This window comes from Monodelphis domestica, chromosome 3, assembly GCF_027887165.1.
Source record: "Monodelphis domestica isolate mMonDom1 chromosome 3, mMonDom1.pri, whole genome shotgun sequence".
Classification (NCBI taxonomy): domain Eukaryota; kingdom Metazoa; phylum Chordata; class Mammalia; order Didelphimorphia; family Didelphidae; genus Monodelphis; species Monodelphis domestica.
The window spans coordinates 111,761,104-111,778,430 of record NC_077229.1 but is presented as its reverse complement, the minus strand read 5'-3'; positions in this window follow the sequence as shown (position 1 = coordinate 111,778,430).

Genomic DNA, 17,327 nt, shown 5'->3' with positions numbered 1-17,327 from the left:
ACGATAGCCTTCTAACAGCTGCCAAAATAACCTTCCTATAAACAAGCTGAATGATGTAGTACAGACTACTGGACTTAAATCTAAGAGAATGAGTTTGAATCCCACCTTTGACCTTTAACTGCCTTTGTGACCCTGTTTAAGTCCCAGTCTCCTCTTCTGCAAAATAGGGATAATGCCATTTGTAATGCCTATTTCATTGGGTTGTTGGGAATCTCATAACTTCTGTAAATCTTAAATCACTATATAAATGTCAATTATTGAGGAAACAGACAAATACACATACCTCACTATGTCATCTTCTAATCTAATTCAATTTTTGTTGCCCCCTTCCTTTCCTTAATAGGATAAAATATAATCTACTTAGCCTGGCATTGAATGTCTTCCATGATCTGATTGCCACCTACCTTTCCAGCTGTATTTCACATGATTCCACTTCATTCCTTCTGTTTAAGCCAAAATAAACAGTATCTGTTTTCTCATCTCCTGGCATCTTGCATTGATGGACTGTAAGCTGTTTTCCATTCCTGGCATGAATGTTTTTGTTCTCTTTTTCTCTTCCAAGGCTCAGGTCAGATGCAATTTCTCTCACATCTACTAAATGTATATCCTCCAGGTGTGTTCCCTATATGCAAATCCTTTCCAACTGGTGATGGTGTAACTTGTAGGAGAGCTATGATATGCACACATTGAAGGATCTTTCTATATTCTTTAATTTGTTGTGCCAAGTAAAGATCTTTTACTCGGAATAATGTGTTCCCTTGTTGCCTGGTAAAAGTGAACACATTGGTGGAGGCTTTTGAGTTAAGATCTTGAGTGAATGCTAAGCCACTTAGGACAGCTTTCTAGGAGTATGAGTTGCTACACTCTATATTATTGTGAATCATAACTAGTACTTATTTCCTGTCTCACAGGGTTATTATGGGACTCAAAAAGGCAGGACAACTAGGTGGGGCAGTGGATAGAGTTCCAAGCCTGAAATCAGGAAGACTCATTTTCCTAAGTGCAAATCTGGCCTCAGACACTCACTAGCAATGTGGTCTTGGACAAGTCATTTAAGTCTACTTGCCCCAGTCTCTTCATTTGTAAAATGAACTGAAAAAGGAAATGGCAAACCATTCTAGTACCTTTGCCAAGAAAATCTCAAATGAGGTCATAAAGAGTTGGACATAACTGAACAATAACAACAAATAAGAATGTATGCAAAGCACTTTGTAAATCTCAAAACACTAAAAATTTAAGTTATTATCATTATCTCCTCTAGATCTGGGAATGAAATTTCTCATTTCCATATCCTTAGGATCTAGATCAAATCCTTAAACATAGTAGGCACTTAATCAATGCTTGAATTAAATTGAAGATTATATTGAGTATCCATACTTTGCTTGTTGGTTCCTATTTGTTCTCTTAGTGCACTAAATAAAGAAATACCAAGTGTCAAGAAAGGCTTGGAAATAGGTTCTGGCCAAGGACACATGTAATACCCAGTGGAATTGCACGTTGGCTACAGGAAGGGCAGAGGGAGGGGAGAAAGGAATAGAATATGATTTTTGTAACCAAGGAATAATGTTTGAAATTAACCAAATTAAAAAATAAAAAAATGAAAAAAAGAAAGGGAACAACCTATAACACAAACACCCCTAATACAGGGTTTTTCTTTTCCTTGTTATTTTTTCTTTTTTTTTTTTTGCCAATTATATATAATAAATTTCCACATAAGTTTTCCAAAGTCATATGATCCAAACTGTCTCCCTCCTTTCCTCCCCCTTCCTGGAGATGGCAAGCAATTCAATTTGGGTTATATATGTATTATCACACAAAACATATTTCCATATTGTTCATTTTTGTATGTGAATAATTTTATATAATCCAAACCCCAAAACACAAACCCAAATAAACAAGTGAAAAATTGAATGCTTTCATCTGCATTGCTACTCCAACAGTTCTTTCTCTGGAAGTGGATAGCATTCTTTGTCATAAGTCCCTCAGAACTGTCTTGGGTCATTGTATTGTTGAGTAGCTAAATCTTTCACAGTTGATCATTCCATGATATTACTGTTGTTGTCTATAATCTCCTGGTTCTACTTATTTCACTTTGCATCAGTTCATGTAGGTCTTTCCAGTTCTTTCTGAAATCATTCTGTTCATCATTCCTTATACCATAATAGTATTCCTTCTTCTTTTTAGGGTTCCCTCCCAGCACTAAGGGGTCAGAGAAGAGAGAGGAGTTTCTCTTTCACCTGTTGCCACCTATCCCAGCTTGGCTTCTGAGAGAATCCTCTTTCTCCAAATTTCTTAGATTAGATTCATAAAATCATAGCTTAAATCTAGAAGGTACATTAGAAGTCATCTAATTATATCTACCTGAAAGAGACCCAAGAATGAAATAAAAGATTTATATATACAAAAAAAAATATAGCAACTTTTAGAATAGTAGCCAGAACTAGAAACTCTATGAGAATGCCAATCTGTTAGGGAATGGTTTCATTCATTCATGTAATGAAATATTCAGAGGATACTGGGAAGACTTCTACAAACTAAAGCATAGCAAAGTGAGTATAATGAAGAAAAAAATTTAGACAAGAAAAATGACTTCATGAAGAAAAATAACTTAGAAAAGAGTTGAAGTACTCCCCACCTCAGTAAACTTAAAAGATAGAATGATAAAGACCATTTTCAGACATTACCAATGTGGAAATTGATTTTTTTTTTACTATCTATACTTGTGAGGATTTTCTTTTTTTATTCTTAAGTGAGAGGGAGGAATGTGAAGGAAAGAAAATAAATTGGGTATTTTATTTTAAAAATTCATTGGAAGAAATAATGAAATGAAATGAACAAAAAATTAGGACATCTAGTCCAGTCTCTTAATTTTAAAAACTGAGAACCAGAAAATGAAATGAATCACTCCAGTTCACTCAGCTAATAAGGAGCAGTCAGAATTCTAAACAAGTTCTTCTGACTCCAAACTCAGCCCGCCAAATGTAGAGGAATCTATTTTCCCCATCAATTTACCTGAGACATTTTTTCTGAGCTTCAGTTTATTTATAAAATGAGGATTGTAATAATGTGCATACCTTTGATTATTGTAAAACTTGAATGAGAAAATGTAACTAAAATGCTTTGAAGGGCAGGTAGGTGGCTCAGGAGGTTGAGTCAGATCAAGAGATGGGAGATCTTGGGTTCAAATATGACCTTAGACACCTCCTAGCTATGTGACCCTAGGTAAGTCCCTTAACTCCCACTGCTTTCCTCTTACTTCTTTTCTGCCTTGGAACCAACATACAGTATTGATCTGAAGATGGAAGTTGAGTTTAAAAATTGATATAATAAAAATAAAATGCTTTGCAAATTTTAGAGTATTAATGTTAGCTATTAGCCCTGATGTGAGGGAAAATCTACTAGCAATTAATACTATACAAAAGGAAAATAGGTTATGGGGGGGGGGTAGATAGTAAGTTCTACTTCACCAGAAGTTGTCAAGTAAAAGACAGAAGGATTACTGCCCAGGTACTGCAGTAGTTTAGATATGGGTCATTTATAACCTTGAGATTCTGTGATTCTGATTCTAACTTGATAATGTGGCCACATGTAAGTCCTTTTCCCCTTTTAGTTTCCTCTTCTGTAAAAATGGGAGTAGTGGGTTAAGAGAAAATGTTCTCCAAGGTCTCTTCCCTATTCAGGTTCCCCATTTCTTCTATAAAAAAGAGTCTGTTTAGATAAAATTGTCAAAAGATTCCTTCTGTATTCTATAATGTTGACTCCCTGGGTGACCTTAACAAATGCCTTCTCTCTGGAGGTCAACCCTGCCATCTGCAAAATGAAGGGGCTGCACTAGATCAGAGGGGAGTGATACTCAGGCTTTTTGGCAGAACCTTGAGAGGATCCGACCTGACTTCAAATATATTTGGGAAATGTCTAAAAAAACCAACAAACAAAAATGTGATACAACAGGATAAAACATAGATTATGTTTTCCTTTTCTATTCCAGTTTGACACCATTAGACTAGAGAACCTCTGAGGTCCTCTCCAGATTATGTGATTCTGGATCATTTTGCAAACCCTGAAGCATTATGGAAGTGAAAGCTATTTTCAGTATTCATTCTGAATCAGCTCATTCACTTCTAGACAGCTTTACCAGGCAAAACAAAATTCCATGTGAACTGGAACCACCTCCGGGAATTGATGCATAGTGAAAGGAGCAAAACCAGGAGAACCTTATATGCAGAGCCTGATACACTGTGGTACAATTGCATGTAATGGGCTTCTCTACTAGCAGCAATGCAATGATCCAGGACAATTTGGAAGGACGTATGAGAAAGAACACTATCCACATCCAGAGAAAGATCTGTGAAAACAAATGCATTAGAAAAATATGTGATCAATCATGTAGTGTGATAGGGATATGATTGGGGTTTTGATATTAAAAGATCACTCTACTGCAAATATGAATAACACGGAAATAGGTTTTGAACAATGATATGTTAATAACCCAGTGGAACTGCTTGTTGGATTCGGGAGGGGGGAGGAAAGAGTGAGAGGGGGTTCATGAGCTGATATTTTATGGCAGGGGTCCCCAAATTATGACCCGCGGGCCACATGTGGCCCCCTGGGGCCAAGTATCCAGCCCCCACTGCACTTCTGGAAGGGGCACCTCTTTCATTGGTGGTCAGTGAGAGGAGCACTGTATGTGGCGGTGTTGCTCACATACAGTACCAGAGACATAATCCTTTGCGTGGCACCTTAGAATGAGGTGCCACAAAGACTTATGTGGCTGTACAATGGAAGACATCAGCATAGTGAGTGGAGATCTGGGGGGAGGGGATTCCACACTGTGCAGACTGCTGCCTGGTTAGGGTTAGGGTCAGGATTAGGGTTAGGGTTAGGTTTTTATAGTCTGGCCCTCCAATGGTCTGAGGGACAGTGAACTGGCCCCCTGTCTAAAAATTTTGGGGACCCCTGCTTTATGGCCTTGGTTTTGTTCTCATCTTTCTTGACCTTTCTAGTGGGCTAGTCACTGGTGATGACTGCCTTTTTCTGGACATTCTCTCCTCCCTGACTTTCTGTGACACTCTCTGCTACAATTTTCTAAGTGGTTGGAAGGAACCTTTATCATCTTGAAGGATCACCATCCCATATCTTGTGCATGGGGATAGACTGGGGATCTGCCCCAGGGTCTTCTTTCTTCTATACTCTCATTTATCTCATCTACTTCCATAAAGTCAACTGTCACCTTGATGCAGATGACTCCTAAATCTATAAGATCTATGCCCAGATCTCCAAATCTGGCCCTCATTTCTTTCTGAAGATCCAACACTCTCTCTGCTCCACCACCTACCTGCTCTAAGTGTTAGTTCATTTGCTAGCTGGGTCACTTTAGACTGGTCACCTAACCTGTGTCTACCTCAGTTTCTATATCTATAAAATGGAAGTGATAATAATAGTACCCACCTCTCGGGGCTGTGTAAGAATAATGAGATAATGTTTTTACAGTTCTTTGTATCCTTCCCCAACTTTGTGCCAGTTGCAGAATTAAGTTCAATCAATCAGATTCAATTCAATTCTATTTATTAGCTACTCACAATGCACAAGTCACCAGAATTGTTTAGTTGTTTTGCAGTAGTGTTTGACTCTTTATGACCCTTTTGTGGGGTTTTCTCAGAAAATATCCTGGAATGGTTTGACTTGTCCTTCTCCAATTCATATTTACAGATGAGGAACTAAGGGAAACAGGGTTAAGTGACTTGCCCAGTGGCCAGGCTAATGACTTTATGCAACTCTGCCTCACTTAAAACAATTTTCTCCTAAGACTCACTAGCACATTGCATATGCACAGCTAGTAAGTATCTGAGGCCAATTTGAACTCAGAAAAATGAGTCTTCCTGATTCCAGGCCTCCATTCTATCTATTATACCACTTAGCTACCCAAGCGCCAGAGAATCAAAAACAAAAACAAAAACAAAACAAAACAAAAAATAAATAAGGATTTCATGTGGGGTTGAGGAGGAGAAGGAGTAGGCAGGAGAAAGCATCATGGATTAAGTAGCACATAAATCAAGACTGAAAGGAAGATAAGATTTTTGGGAGGTGGAGCTGAGAGGACAGTGCATTCCCAGAACCAGGAATAGCTTCTATAAATACTTGGAGATCACAAATGAATTGTCAGGCATGTGGAATAGCTAGTAGCTAAATCTAAGGCTTAGTGGGTAGAATACTAGACCTATCGTCAGGAAGACTCATCTTCCTCGGTTCAAATATGCAAATATGACCTTGTACATTTATTAGTTGGGTGACCTTGGGCAAATCACTTAACCCTGTTTGCCTTAGTTTCCTCCTCTGTAAAATGAGTTAGCCTAAGAAGGAAATGATAAACCACTCCAGTATCTCTGCAAAAAAAAAAAAAATCCAGATGGAGTCACAAAGAGTCAGACAGGACTGAAACAACTGAACAACAAAATTTGGCTGACCTGTGTGAAAGAGAATTCTTTATTCTCTTTTTCTATTTTGAGTTAATACTTGTGAAAGGGAACTCTTTATTATCTTTGTCTATTTTGAGTTAACACTTGATTAACACTAACTTAAGTACCCCTACTTAGTACCTCACCAGACTGTGAAGTGTGAATCAGACTTTCTTTTAGTATACCTATTTAGTAGTACCAGACACTAAATAAGTGTGTTCAAAAGTCATTTACTAAAGTGAGTAACAACCCAATCGGTCAGAAAATTGTGAATCTTTTTGATAAAAGTTTGCACCTCCAGAGGATAAGAAGTGAATCTTGTAAGACATTGTCCCTATGGGCAGTGCTAGACAATTTGAAAGCTGAGATTGGCACCTGTGAAGAGGGGAAGGGACAAGAAGTCACTGTAAAAGCCCTGAATTTCTGGGGCTAGAGGTCAGCTTCAGGAGTCATCCTCCACAGGTCATCATCCTCAGCTCTAACTGTCTCTTGGAGGTAACTTAGGTGAGTGAATAGCTGGCTTTCCTTTCCTGACTTCTGGAAAGAGATTAATCTGTTGAGGGTTAACAAGTCGTGCCAGGCCGAGTCGAGCACCAGAGCAATATTTAGTATGATAGGCCAAATATCTTCTCTACCCTCTTTTTGTATTTCTCAACTTTCATTCTCTCCACCTATTTTGTAAATAAAAACTATTGAAAGTCATTTTGACTTGAGCTATAATATTTTAAATTGGCGACCACTATATTATTTATAATTTTCACATATTTTAGTCAGACCCTTCATTTTAATTCCTTACACTTGTGAGGGCATAATGGGGAGTAATGTGAAATAAAGTGGAAAATACGGGTTAGAGACCCATTTGTAAAGTCACTTAAGAACTTTTCTTAAATCTTTTTGCTCATAGGGAGCTGGTTAAGGTTTTGATGTGGGCCAATGGTATGGTTGGATCTCTATTTTAGGAAGGCAGCTGTGTGATAGAAAACTGGTTTAAAAAAAATAAAGACAGGTGAAAGAGAGTTTAATTAGAAGGTTGGGCACTGATAAAATTTAAACAGTTAATGACCAAGGACTAATCCTGGGTCATAGATAATTCCTTGGGAGTTGACAAGAATGTGCTAGTGATTACTTCTGGGAGTCCAGTCATTCTACCATTTCTGTATTCAGCTAAGTATGCCATCATCAAGCCCACATTTCTCTATTTTGTCCATAAAAATAACACAAGAGGTTTTCAAAAGCTTTTCCATAATGAAGGTATGTTATCTCTTAAAATTGCTATTTCTTTAGTTAATCTCTTAATTTGTTTGGTTACTATATCAAAAAGGAAATGAGATTGGTTTGGTGGGCTCAGTTCTTTTAAAACATTTTATTTATTTTTATTCTGAATTTAAAAAGCACCAAATAAAAATGTCATTTGCATAATAGGGCAAAGAGAGATTATATGTGAAATTGAATTTCTAGCATATCCAGCTTGTTTTTTATTTAAGTATACAATAAATTCAACCTATAGCTTTCTAAACTGTCCTGCTTGTCTATATTTCTTTCTGGTCTTCCTTCTGTTCTCTGCATTAGGAAAATAACTCAGTGACTCTCTCCTCTTTATCTCCTTTTTGTTTCTACTCTATTCCTGTTTTCTCTCTTCTTCCAATCCTCCTCCCTTTCTCAAATGGGTGGTGGTGGAGGGGGAGGACAGTATGGAACAACAAAGTTCTTATAACAAAGAGACTTAGTCAAGCAAAACAAATTCCCACATTAACTGTGTGTGACCTGTTCTTGATGAAAGCATGCTGGCTTTTAGTAATCACTATTTCCCTTTTCCTTCAGTAAGTGTTCAAAACTCTACCCATTAGTCTTATGTTCTGTTTTTGCCAGGAAATGAAGCCAAGATCACTGGCCTATAGTTTATAGACTTCATGTTCTTCCCTTTTTGGAAAACTAGGACAATCATTTCTCTTTTCCTGCCCTCTAGTGCTTGTCCTATTCTTCAAGATCTTCAAAAGATCTCCAACAGCACCTCACCAGTAACCTTTGTCAATCCTTTCATTGCCACCTCCCCAACTTAGTGACTCAAATGTTTTTTTGTTTTTTTGACAACATACTCCATCAGTAAAAAATGCTTGAACATGCACTGATCCAGAGGTATATATTTATTTGTAAATCATACCTATTGCATATACCAAAATTTAAAAGGATGAAATAATAATAATAATAAGCTATTTACATAACATTTTAAATTTTGCAAAGTGCTTTACATGTTCTCTCATTCAATGCTCACAACAACCATGGAAAGTGAATGCCATTTTTAATCCTCATTTTACAGATAAAGAAACAGAAACAGAAAGGCTATGATTTCCCCAACATCACATAGATAGTGTCTGAAGAAGGATTTGAACTCAGATGTTCTAGGGTAAAATAAGTGATGTTTTTAAATATTTCAAGTTTTAAAAAACTTTATCTTCCATTTTAAAATCAATAGTGTGTATTGGTTCCAAGGTAGAAGAGTGGCAAGGGCTAGACAATGAAGGTTAAGTGACTTGCCCAGGGTCACAAAGCTAGGAAGTGTCTGAGGTCAAATTTGAACCCAGAACCTCTCATCCCTAGCCGTGGTTCTCAATCCACTTAGCCACCTACCTATACCACAACAGTTTTGTTAACAAAACAAAAACCTCTTTCCTTCTCACTGAAAAAAATTTTATTTAGAACGATGATTGAACATGTTTTATTAATAATAAATTATATTAATTATTATATTCACTTTTGGAAAACTAGTTGAACGCTGTGAGTTGAAACTCTAGTTCTGAGTTCAGTTTGTATACATTCTTGGTTTCAGTGACAGCCTTAACTGAAAATGATACCTTACAATGATATATGCATCTAAAGAGGTGGCACAGTGGATAATGCCTGACTGAGTCAGTAAGATTTGAGTTTAAATTCTATCTTAGACAGTTGTATGATTATGGATAAGTCACTTAAACTTCCTCATCTGTAAAATGAGGCTAATAATAGCACCTACCTCACAGGATTTGTATGAGAATCAAATGAGATAACATTTGTAAGTGCCTTGCAAACTTTCAAATGTTATATAAATGCTAGCTAGTATTATTATCCATGTTTACTAAATCATTATCTACATTTTTCAATAGTGCTCACTAGTTTTACAAAGGCTGTTAAAAACAATTTGGTCAATTTCCATATTTGGATTGGCCTCTACGATTTGGATTCCCTAGTTCAGGTAGAGTGAAGCAAGTAGAGAGAAGCAGGACATTTAGGTGGGGTAGCCATAGTTTCCTGCTAGTGGGTGGCTTTCATTGGCTTCCAAGCTATCTAATGAGTTTAGGGCACCTTGGAATTAAGACTAGCTCTGAGCGGGATCTATGTTTGGCTACCCAAGTCCCAAGCATATGAGATGTTCAAGGAGGACTAGTATCTTTGGTGCGAGGGTTTCTCAAGCCCTTTTCAGAGCTACTCATCTACCTTTGGTGCCAACTTTCACCCAGCTCTCACTGGTGACACCAAGAAGCATGCAGAGGGGGCACACTCTGGTAAAACTGGGCACACATGCTAGAAAAAAAGGTTGAGGGTAACCAATGAGGCCTTAAATTGATAGGCAAGATAGGGGGGTGTCTACCTCAAGTATGTGAAGATTTCCCCTGTTAGAATGGATAGATGAGAACAATTTGTTCCAATAGTCATGAAGGCAACTAAAGCAGATGCTGTGGAGCACTTAGAGCTTGGGCATCCATTGTATCCTGTGCCATCACCAGTCATCTTGACTTTTGATTTGCCATTGGACTTGGATGACTCTGGAAGAGAGAGGCTGATGACTGGACAACTGCTTCATTTAAAACGTTACTCACAAGTCAGGATATCACTTCATGATGGCATTGGTCCTCTTCAAAAGCAAAGGACAGTCAACAACTCAAGCCCCATACTTACTGGCAGAAGTAGCTAGCGCTGCCCTTTGCCTCTTACTAGTTGATGAAGCTTCCTTTTGCTAGCCCAATCTGAGTCAACTTGAGGGACAGAGAAAAGAAGGACTCAGTCAGGCAACAAGGAACTTGCATGCTGAGTTTAGGCCAGAGCATTACTGCTGTGATGGGTCTAGGGAGGAAGGAAAGAAGCATGCCCTGGATGAGTACAGATGACCATAGAAGAGACAGGCAGGGGAAAGAAGAACAGAAAGGTAGGTACACAGAAGTATTAACCCCCACAAGTATGCTGTTCTCCTCAGTTCTAAGATTTTCTTTGTGACCTCAATGGATCACCTTGAGTACCCCACTCTGGAGACAATTACCGTGGATTATAATTTGTCTTGATTTTCTGCCCTGCACTTTTTAAGGACAGAGAGGCGTTCTCTTACTCAGCCCTAGTCATTGATTTCAAATCCCTGTTAACCATTTTTGGTTCTGTCTTCCCTGGTCCAAAAGCCATTCTCAATGAAAGAGAAAAACAGGAGACTTCCGGTTAAGATGGCGGCTTAGAGAAAGCTAAAGCTCAGATCTCCGGAAAACCCTTCCCGACCGATCTCAAACGATAAGCTCCTAAGGCGCCGAAATTCAAAACGATCAACAGCACAGACCCTGGGAACCCTCCTCCTGGACCTGGACCCGGATCAAAAGGTACGGCTCCCCTTAAAAGCCAGAACCCGAGATCCCTCGGACCTCAGGGGTAGGAGCGCAGAGTCCAAGGCTCCCGGAAGCCGCAGCCCGGCCGGGCTCAGAGAGCAGAACCCTCAGGGCCTTCTACAGTCCCCGTGAAAGTTACTGCCTGGGGCTTCCGCTGCAGAGAGCTGGTCGAAACAACAGCAACCCTCAGGGCGGGCAAGACAGCCTCACTGGCTGGATCCTGCTATCCAAGTCTCAGTGAAAGTCCTCGCCCTCGGAGCTTGGGCTAGCTGCAGCCCATCCCCCCGCAGGCCGACGAAACAGCCTCACGGCCAGCGATTCTGAAGGCAACTTCCGGAAAGCGAGCTGGGGGGAGAGTGTGGTCTCGTGGTCCGACCCTTCCATTCCAGTTCCAGTGAGGCATATTCAGTTTAACCCAGGGAAAGCTCATAGACAATCAGCCCAGGACTAAAGCCTCTGATCACCAGACAGAGACAAGAAAAACTAATCCTCCACATTCAGAAATGGCAAACTCCACAGAACCACAGAAGCCCCAAAATACCAAGAAAAATAAGAAGAAAGGGGCGACTTTGGACACATTCTATGGAGCCAAAATACAAAATACAGAGCAGACAGAAGATAATATAAAAGAAAATGCTCCAAAACCTTCCAAAGGAAATGGAAACTCTCCACAAACCTATGAAGAATTTGAATCAGAAATGACCAAAAAGATGGAAGCCTTCTGGGAGGAAAAGTTGGAAATAATGCAAAAGAAATTCACGCATCTACAAAACCAGTTTGACCAAACTGTAAAATAAAACCAGGCTTTAAAGGCCAGAATCAGGCAGCTGGAAGACAACGATCGTGTAAAAGAGCAAGAATCAATAAAGCAAAGCCAAAATACCAAGAAATTAGAAGAGAACATAAAATATCTCACCGACAAGGTGATAGATCTGGAAAATAGGGGGAGAAGGGATAATTTAAGAATAATTGGACTCCCAGAAAAGCCAGAAATAAACACCAAACTGGACATGGTGATACAAGATATAATCAAAGAAAATTGCCCAGAGATTCTAGAACAAGGGGGCAATACAGCCACTGACAGAGCTCACAGAACACCTTCTACACTAAACCCCCAAAAGACAACTCCCAGGAATGTAATTGCCAAATTCCAAAGCTATCAAACAAAAGAAAAAATCCTACAGGAAGCCAGAAAAAGACAATTTAGATATAAAGGAATGCCAATCAGGGTCACCCAAGACCTTGCAAGTTCTACTCTGAATGATCGTAAGGCATGGAACATGATCTTCAGAAAGGCAAGAGAGCTGGGTCTTCAACCAAGAATCAGCTACCCAGCAAAACTGACTATATACTTCCAAGGGAAAGTATGGGCATTCAACAAAATAGAAGACTTCCAACTTTTTGCAAAGAAAAGACCAGAGCTCTGTGGAAAGTTTGATACTGAAAATCAAAGAGCAAGGAATACCTGAAAAGGTAAATATTAAGGAAAGGGGAAAATGTTATCTTCTTCTTTTACTCAAACTCTCTTCTATAAGGACTACATTTATATCAACCTATGTATACTAACATGTGGGGAAAATGTAATGTATAAATAGGGGGTAAAGAAAGACCAAATAGAATAATCATTCTCACACAAAGATTCACATGGGAAGGGGAGGGGAAGAAAACTCCTATAAGAAGGAGAGGAAGAGAGGGGGGGGGTTACTTAAACCTCAATCTCAGGGAAATCAGCTCTGAGAGGGAAAAACATCCAGATCCATTGGGATCTTGAATTCTATCTTACCCAACAAGGGTAAGGAGAAGGGAAAACCAAGGGGGGGAGGGGGAGAGGGAGAACAAAAAGGGAGGGAAAGAGAGGGGGGAGGGGGAGGGAACAAAAAGGGAGAGACTAAAAAGGGAAACATCAAGGGAGGGGACAAGGGGGACTGTTTCAAAGTAAATCACTCGACTAAAAGGTAGAGCCGAAGAAGAAAAGGTTAGAATTAGGGAAGGCAATCAAAATGCCAGGGAGTCCACAAATGACAATCATAACTTTGAACGTGAATGGGATGAACTCACCCATAAAACGTAGACGAATAGCAGAATGGATTAGAATCCAAAACCCTACCATATGTTGTCTTCAAGAAACACACATGAGGCGGGTTGACACCCACAAGGTCAGAATTAAAGGATGGAGTAAGACCTTCTGGGCTTCAACTGATAGAAAGAAGGCAGGAGTGGTAATCATGATATCTGATAAAGCCAATGCAAAAATAGACCTGATCAAAAGGGATAGGGAAGGTAATTATATTTTGTTAAAAGGGACTATAGACAATGAGGAAATATCATTAATCAATATGTATGCACCAAATAATATAGCACCCAAATTTCTAATGGAGAAACTAGGAGAATTGAAGGAAGAAATAGACAATAAAACCATACTAGTGGGAGACTTAAACCAACCATTATCAAATTTAGATAAATCAAATCAAAAAATAAATAAGAAAGAGGTAAAAGAAGTGAATGAAATCTTAGAAAAATTAGAATTAATAGACATATGGAGAAAAATAAATAGGGCTAAAAAGGAATATACCTTCTTCTCAGCACCACATGGCACATTCACAAAAATTGACCATACATTAGGTCACAGAAACATAGCACACAAATGCAGAAAAGCAGAAATAATGAATGCAGCCTTCTCAGATCACAAGGCAATAAAAATAATGATTAGTAATGGTACATGGAAAACCAAATCTAAAACCAATTGGAAATTAAACAATATGATACTCCAAAACCGTTTAGTTAAAGAAGAAATCATAGAAACAATTAATAATTTCATCGAGGAAAATGACAATGGCGAAACATCCTTTCAAACCTTTTGGGATGCAGCCAAAGCGGTAATCAGAGGTAAATTCATATCCCTGAATGCTTATATTAACAAACAAGGGAGAGCAGAGATCAATCAATTGGAAATGCAAATGAAAAAACTGGAAAGCGATCAAATTAAAAACCCCCAGCAGAAAACCAAATTAGAAATCCTAAAAATTAAGGGAGAAATTAATAAAATCGAAAGTGATAGAACTATTGATTTAATAAATGAGACAAGAAGCTGGTACTTTGAAAAAACAAACAAAATAGACAAGGTACTGGTCAATCTAGTTAAAAAAAGGAAGGAAGAAAAGCAAATTCACAGCATTAAAGATGAAAAGGGGGACAGCACCTCCAATGAGGAGGAAATTAAGGCAATCATTAGAAATTACTTTGCCCAATTATATGGCAATAAATACACCAATTTAGGAGAAATGGATGAATATATACAAAAATACAAACTGCCTAGACTAACAGAAGAGGAAATAGAATTCCTAAATAATCCCATATCAGAAATTGAAATCCAACAAGCCATCAAAGAACTTCCTAAGAAAAAGTCCCCAGGGCCTGATGGATTCACCTGTGAATTCTATCAAACATTCAGAGAACAGTTAATCCCAATACTATACAAACTATTTGACATAATAAGCAAAGAGGGAGTTCTGCCAAACTCCTTTTACGACACAAACATGGTACTGATTCCAAAACCAGGCAGGTCAAAAACAGAGAAAGAAAACTATAGGCCAATCTCCCTAATGAATATAGATGCAAAAATCTTAAATAGGATACTAGCAAAAAGACTCCAGCAAGTGATCAGAAGGATCATTCACCATGATCAAGTAGGATTCATACCAGGGATGCAGGGCTGGTTCAACATTAGGAAAACCATCCACATAATTGACCACATCAACAAGCAAACTAGCAAGAATCACATGATTATTTCAATAGATGCAGAAAAAGCCTTTGATAAAATACAACACCCATTCCTATTAAAAACACTAGAAAGCATAGGAATAGAAGGGTCATTCCTAAAAATGATAAACAGTATATATCTAAAACCAACAGCTAATATCATCTGCAATGGGGATAAACTAGATGCATTCCCAATAAGATCAGGAGTGAAACAAGGATGCCCATTATCACCTCTACTATTTGACATTGTACTAGAAACACTAGCAGTAGCAATTAGAGAAGATAAAGGAATTGAAGGCATCAAAATAGGCAAGGAGGAGACCAAGTTATCACTCTTTGCGGATGACATGATGGTCTACTTAAAGAATCCTAGAGATTCAACCAAAAAGCTAATTGAAATAATCAACAACTTTAGCAAAGTTGCAGGATACAAAATAAACCCACATAAATCATCAGCTTTTCTATATATCTCCAACACAGCTCAGCAGCAAGAACTAGAAAGAGAAATCCCATTCAAAATCACCTTAGACAAAATAAAATACCTAGGAATCTACCTCCCAAGACAAACACAGGAACTATATGAACACAACTACAAAACACTCGCCACACAACTAAAACTAGACTTGAACAAATGGAAAAACATTAACTGCTCATGGATAGGACGAGCCAATATAATAAAAATGACCATCCTACCCAAACTTATTTATCTATTTAGTGCCATACCCATTGAACTACCAAAATACTTCTTCACTGATTTAGAAAAAACCATAACAAAGTTCATTTGGAAGAACAAAAGATCAAGGATATCCAGGGAAATAATGAAAAAAAACACATATGATGGGGGCCTTGCAGTCCCTGACCTAAAACTATATTACAAAGCAGCAGTCATCAAAACAATTTGGTACTGGCTAAGAAACAGAAAGGAAGATCAGTGGAATAGACTGGGGGAAAGCGACCTCAGCAAGACAGTATACGATAAACCCAAAGATCCCAGCTTTTGGGACAAAAATCCACTATTCGATAAAAACTGCTGGGAAAATTGGAAGACAGTGTGGGAGAGACTAGGAATAGATCAACACCTCACACCCTACACCAAGATAAATTCAAAATGGGTGAGTGACTTAAACATAAAGAAGGAAACCATAAGTAAATTGGGTAAACACAGAATAGTATACATGTCAGACCTTTGGGAGGGGAAAGGCTTTAAAACCAAGCAAGATATAGAAAGAATCACAAAATGTAAAATAAATAATTTTGACTACATCAAACTAAAAAGCTTTTGTACAAACAAAACCAATATAACTAAAATCAGAAGGGAAACAACAAATTGGGAAAAAATCTTCATAGAAACCTCTGACAAAGGTTTAATTACTCCTATTTATAAAGAGCTAAATCAATTGTACAAAAAATCAAGCCATTCTCCAATTGATAAATGGGCAAGGGAAATGGATAGGCAGTTCTCAGATAAAGAAATCAAAACTATTAACAAGCACATGAAGAAGTGTTCTACATCTCTTATAATCAGAGAGATGCAAATCAAAACAACTCTGAGGTATCACCTCACACCTAGCAGATTGGCTAACATGACAGCAAAGGAAAGTAATGAATGCTGGAGGGGGTGTGGCAAAATAGGGACATTAATTCATTGCTGGTGGAGCTGTGAACTGATCCAACCATTCTGGAGGGCAATTTGGAACTATGCCCAAAGGGTGCTAAAAGAATATCTACCCTTTACCCAGCCATAGCACTGCTGGGCCTGTACCCCAAAGAGATAATGGACACAAAGACTTGTACAAAAATATTCATAGCTGCGCTCTTTGTGGTGGCCCAAAACTGGAAAATGAGGGGATGCCCATCAATTGGGGAATGGCTGAACAAACTGTGGTATATGTTGGTGATGGAGTACTATTGTGCTAAAAGGAATAATAAAGTGGAGAAGTTCCATGGAGACTGGAACAACCTCCAGGAAGTGATGCAGAGCGAGAGGAGCAGAACCAGGAGAACATTGTACACAGAGACTAATACACTGTGGTATAATCGAACGTAATGGACTTCTCCATTAATGGCGATGTAATGTCCCTGAACAACTTACAGGGATCCAGGAGAAAAAAACACCATTTATAAGCAAAGGATAAACTATGGGAGTGGAAACACCGAGAAAAAGCAACTGCCTGAATACAGAGGTTGAGGGGACATGACAGAGGATAGACTCTAAATGAACACTCTAATGCAAATACTATCAACAAAGCAATGGGTTCAAATCAAGAAAACATCTAATGCCCAGTGGACTTACGCGTCGGCTATGGGGGGTTGGGGGGGGGAGGAAAAGAAAATGATCTATGTCTTTAACGAATAATGCTTGGAAATGATCAAATAAAATATATTTAAAAAAAAAAAAAGAATATACCCCAAAGAGGATGAAGACAAAAAGAAAGAGTTGTCTATACATCAAATATGTACCAAAGTACCAAAGAAATGGAAAGAAAGTAGA